The sequence below is a fragment of the Brienomyrus brachyistius genome, chromosome 6 (genome assembly GCF_023856365.1).
Source record: "Brienomyrus brachyistius isolate T26 chromosome 6, BBRACH_0.4, whole genome shotgun sequence".
Taxonomy (NCBI): Eukaryota; Metazoa; Chordata; class Actinopteri; order Osteoglossiformes; family Mormyridae; genus Brienomyrus; species Brienomyrus brachyistius.
In genome coordinates this window covers 24802501-24808500 of record NC_064538.1, presented here as the reverse complement: position 1 = coordinate 24808500, position 6000 = coordinate 24802501, and positions in this window count along the sequence as shown.

Sequence of the window (6000 nt, the reverse complement as noted above, 5' to 3'; positions counted from 1 at the left end):
GTCAGCACTGTTGTCTCACACCTCTGGGTCCCGGGTTCGAGTCTCCGCCTGAGTCACATGTGTGTGGAGTTTGCATGTTCTCCCCATGTCGTCGTGGGGTTTCCTCCGGCTACTCCGGTTTCCCCCCACAGTCCAAAGACATGCAGAGGCTAATTGGAGTTGTTAAATTGCCCATAGGTGTGCATGTGTGGGGGAATGGTGTGTGAGTGTGCCCTGCGATGGGCTGGCCCCCCCGTCCTGGGTTGTTCCCTGCCTCATGCCCATTGCTTCCGGGATAGGCTCCAGACCCCCTGTGACCCAGTAGGATAAGCGGTTTGGAAAATGGATGGATGGATGGAGATTTTTCTTTCCCAGCACAATATGGCACAAAAGCCCAGCCTGAGAGTAAAGCCCAAAGAGGACAATAGGCAAGTCAGTGCACAGAGACATTGTAAGTGACATAATACTAATTGTTGTGTATATGCATTAGAGCCACCAATCATAATGCCTGATCACTAAAAGGCCTAAAACCTGGAATTTGGGGAAATAATGCTGAACACTAACAATAGGAATTTCATTAAAGATAAAAAATAGTTTCAGCCTGTGTTTAAAGGAAGACTGAAGGATTACGAAATAGAACATTAGTGTGTTCATTTAAATACTTTAATAATCTAGAACATAAAAATGATCATTGTTATATTATTAGGTTCCATTAAAATTATGTAAACTGATGGCAACCATACATACGACGTTCCTTCTGAACATTCAGTCTCCTTCCTGCATCTTCGGGTTTTCAGATAGAAAGCTCAATGTTGTGAGAACTTAAAGACACAATCTTAAGGTAAATCAAGTCAAGTGAAGTGAGTCTTTATTGTCATGCCATCTATATACAACCCACAGCATAGGGTTGCACGGAATAACATTTCCTAGGACCACGATGCAGTGTTTATACATAAAGTGCAGAGACTGCAAACAAGACAAGTGCAACCCTATGGGGGAGAAGGAAAAAGGAGAATAATAGCTAATAAATAAAAATTATAGACAATGTACATGCACTGACACACAGGGGAGCTAGGGGTGCCTGCACAATATAACAGATATGGTGCTTACTGTAGAAATAATACATATAACAGATGTAACAAAATGACGGATATGACACAGATGTCGTAAAATGTGCAGTGTTGGGCAAAGTTCATTGGATAAGGTGGCTAAGCCAGTTTTATACTGGCGACAGTAAAGAGTTCAGAGTCCTAATAGCTTTGGGGAAGAAGCTGTTGCGGGACACTTACTGTAAATGCTCTGCACACCACCATCTTCTTCTGCTCATTTAGCTATTCACGATAACAGGCATTTTAAGCAAGGGAGCCCAAACCTTTCCATGCTACTGTATCATTAGATATGGTGCAAGACTCACGAGGGGGGGGGGGGGTTACAGTGTATCAACGAATGTCAGTTTGCCCCACAGATACGCTATCATATGTGACAAAATATCAAAAAATCTGCCATTAAATATTAACCGTATTCATACAAAAGTACATGCCAAAGTATTCTATTATGAATGGATAAAAATAAAGAATTCATGCCCTCATTCATCACAGTAAAGATGTGTATTATAGATATATACCAGTAGTCTTCTATAATTCAGCTATATTATGCTGATCCATACAAAGTGAGCATAATAATGAGTTAGTGTGTAAGTACTGCTTGATTGATCTTCTAATAAAAAAAAAAATCTTCTCATCACAGGTCCAGAGGTTTAGCCCACTGAACTACACGCTGCCCAACTCACGTTTTTTAACAAACATCCATCCATCCATCCATTTTCCAAACCGCTTATCCTACTGGGTCGCGGGGGGTCCGGAGCCTATATCGGAAGCAATGGGCATGAGGCAGGGAACAACCCAGGATGGGGGGCCAGCCCATCGCAGTTTTTAACAAACATCAGTAGCTATTCTATAAAGTTGTCAAGGCTTAGACTATAATTCAATAATAAATATTATTTTTGTCATGGGGCGGCATGGTGGTGCAGTGGTTAGCACTGTTGCCTCACACTTCCGGGACCCGGATTCGGGTCTCTGACCTGGCTCCGTGTGTGTGGAGTTTGCATGTTCTCCCTGTGATGTTCTAGGTATTCTTCTGGGTTCTCCAGTTTCCCGCCACAATTCAAAATCATGCTAAGGTTAGTTGGAGTTCCCAAAATTGCCTTTAGGTAGGAATGGTGTCCCACATGGCGAGATGAGTTAGAAGCAGATGCGGGCCAAATGCTGATCAGAAATCGCTGCAGATGCGTATGCGGGGTCTCACCCAGTGTCTTTTTGCTCAATGGACCAATACTGTCTAAATATGCTTTCTGGATTTGAAACCGATAAGGACCATATCTGGAGCAGCTTTACATTAAATATGACCAAATCTGGCCTATATTTACACCAGAGTCAAAAGTTCGATTCAGATCTGGTCCGGATGTGGCTCAGACTCTTTTTCTCCAGACTAACTGCCAACTTGGTACGATTTGAAGTTTTCAAGATTTGAGCTGTATATTCGATATTCTATCTTCCAGGCAGTTTTTAATCACAAACCTTTGACGTCCAACGGCAGAGATACACACTGATACTTTTTTTGCATTTCGAGTCCTTTTGCTAAACTTGTTAATATCTACTGAATGCTATGAGACGGCGAGCACAGACTGGGGAAGCAGGCAAAAGAGAGAAAGGCTGGGGCAAAAAGGGATTTAATGGAGAGACGGATTGGCATACGGGGAAGCAGAGTCAAAACCAACACACAACACTACAATGACCGAACTAGGCAAACATACTCTGACGTGAATTTAAATACACAGAACTAATGAAGACAATTCGAAACAGCTGGTAAACACAGGGAATCCACACGGGGTTAACGAGGGGGGCGTGGCACACAGGAGGATCGGACGAGCGGGTCATGACACTAAAAGAGGTGGATCTCTGCTATAAGAAGATATAGGTTCGACATTTTGACTTGAGAGCAACCCTTACACACTCCTCAATTTTCCAGATTACTTCATGGGCGTATTAATTATTATTTGAATGTACGCATGTGCACTTGCTCTCTTACAGTCACTGGAGGTGAATGGACAGTGCAAATATTAATAAGATGTCTAGTAATACATCATATGGTGTGCATTGTCCCCCATAGTCCATTGCTTAAACCTTGTCCATCAAATTTAATTGCATAGCTATTAATCCATCTACTTTACCCTTTCCATTTTTAGTGGTATATCAATAAATGAATATGGATGCCACTCTCCTGAAATATGTCAACACTTTTGTTGTTTTCCCTGGCCACATACCCATGCTGTCTGTGAATTGGCACGTACCCTATATATTAAATTTTTTTCAGTTTTTGCTTTAGTCTTAAACAGCTAGTCAAAGTAGCCCAGCAAGTCACAACTGTAGTGTCATCCGTAAGGACTATTCCATCACCTGCCCTGACTGTAACTCTCCAAGGAACAGATCCGTATGTACATAATGCTTCAAATTCTCTGGGTCACTAGACTACAGATGGTCTGTCCCTTGCTCACAGATTCCTCTTACAAACGGCTCCTTATCTGTCCTCAGAGCCCTCGCAGTCAACCTCCTCAGTTCCTGGTACAGACCAGAGTTGCCATCAAATCAGGCACTGCGGTTCCTCTCGATAATATCCAGGGTGACCTGCGAGATGAAGCACCTCCTTCTGGAAACACTGACAAGACCAACACAACCCTCAGCAACATTCAGGGTCCTATCATGGCGGGTCTTCCACATCACATTAGCTTTCCTACATCACATTAGCTCTCGAACATCACATTAGTTTTCCCACATCACATCAGCAGTCGCACCCAACTCTGCAAGTTCCTCTCACGAACTGCACGCTAACTCATTTAAAAAAGCTTGATCTTGGAGTCTGGCCAGGTTCAGCCTCATTCTCCTCGTAGGTGGTAGCCTGCTGAACCTTAACTTCCCCTTAGCCTTTGCTGTTTTGAGACACACTTCAATATACTGATGGGTCTTGGGAATGTGCAAACACAGACAGAATGGTGAGGTGGAGTGTATAAGAATTTGTTTGGGACTGAGACTCTGAATGATTTGATTTTACGCGTAGCTATGAATTCTGGGATTCTGTACAACATTGCAACCTAAAGGCTCATGCCGATTACAATCAGGAAGGAATATTATATGTCTCTGTTAAAATCTATGTTCATAGTATTCTCACATTTAGGTAACAAAATATTACAACAATACAACACATTAATTTGATTCATTTCCCAGCTCAAATAATAATACAATACTACTACTACTGCTAATAATAACAATAATAGTATAGTGATAATAAAAGTAACCACCCATTTGCCCAGACCTGTAGCTATTAATATGGTGTACGACATCATCATGCTGTTCATCTCCAGATTTCATATATTATTTTGAATTACAGAATAACTGATTGTAAATGAATTATTGCCATAGTAAACCATCAAGCGTACACTCTCAATTTTTACTTGTTAGTAATTAGAAGAAGAATAATAGTAACAATAGTTAGTAAGAATAGTAACTCATTGATTTCCATCCATCCATCCTTCTGATGCTGATTCTCCAAAAGCTGCCATCAGGGCTGGAACTTAGGGGGTTTTTCACTGAAAAATGTAATCCAACATGCCAGTGGGCTAGTGTTGATTGTTTCCTAGTCACCCTTTGTCTAAATTTGTCTTAATTTCTAGCCCTGGTTTCCAGGATGACATGAACAAGGTGTCTATATTGCTCCAGTATTGTATGGAGATGTATAAATGGGTATGTCATCAGAAATTCAACAGTAGGTTGCAAATGAACTTTTCTAGAAATGTATTGCAATATCAGATAGTTTCCACTAGAGGGGACCATAGACCCATTATACCTCCGGGCCTCTGTTTTGTGTGAGTGGAGTTTTCATTTATCCGCATGTTGCATAGGTTTCCTCCCATAGTTCAAAGACGTTCAGTTAAGCAAACTGACATCCCCACATTGCCCATAGTTCTAGCTTATCTTTGCCCTGTGGTGGACTGGCATACTGTCCGGGGTTTTCCCCCAGCTTTGTGTCTTATGCTCCTGGGATAAGCTCTAGTCCCTCTGTGACCCTGGCCAGCATAAGGAGTTAGAAGATGGACAAATATGTACCTCTGGCTCTTGGAGTGCTTTTAGGATAAGTATAGTCCTGCTTTAAGATTGTAACAACATAAACAATAGCCAAAAACAATTATTTTACTTGCAACTTTCTACCAGAACGGTGTACAGCAATGACTTTGTATTTCAGGTAGATTGAGGAGGGTCTGAAAAGAGCCTTATCCATCATGGCTCTATGGGGGTGGCTCGCTGTGAGTAGTGAGTTGTACATCACTCTGTTTAGTAGGTGGTAGCAGTGTGCAAACTGGTGTTACATGGTAGTAAGAGATAAGAAGCGAGTGGCGGTAATTGTAGTGATAATTACAGGAAGAGACAGTGGAAATCAAGAACTTTCAGAACCTTCAGGTATGTTTTGCAATTTTCATTTGGTTATTTATAATGCAGTACAACAGAAAATAACATAATTTAAACTGAGGTCAGTGTTTGCTATGTGGTTCTCTACTGCATCTAAGTTGGTTGTGCATGAATACTCGGATACCAATTACAAGTGAGCTCATAATTAGTTGAATCTGACATAATAATGAAATAAATCTTGTATGCTTGTCCATTCTTAATGCTGTTCTGCTCTATTTCCAAAGCTGTTTCTTCTAGCATCCAGTCTTTCATAAGCCTGTATGAACTAATGAATACATAACCTAGTGAAAGTTTAATTTCAGCTCTTGCACGGTTGGAGGAAGAAGAAAGGTAGCCTAAAGTCTATGAATTACAGCTACATGACCAGTTGTTGAAGAATGTCTGATTGGATGTTGGGGTGGGGGCAGAGGGGGTGTGTGCCGTTAGTGTGTAAAAATTGCAACATTAAAGTATATTAATTACATTAAGGAGGAAGAGCTTTTTGTGTGTGTGCGTGTGTGCG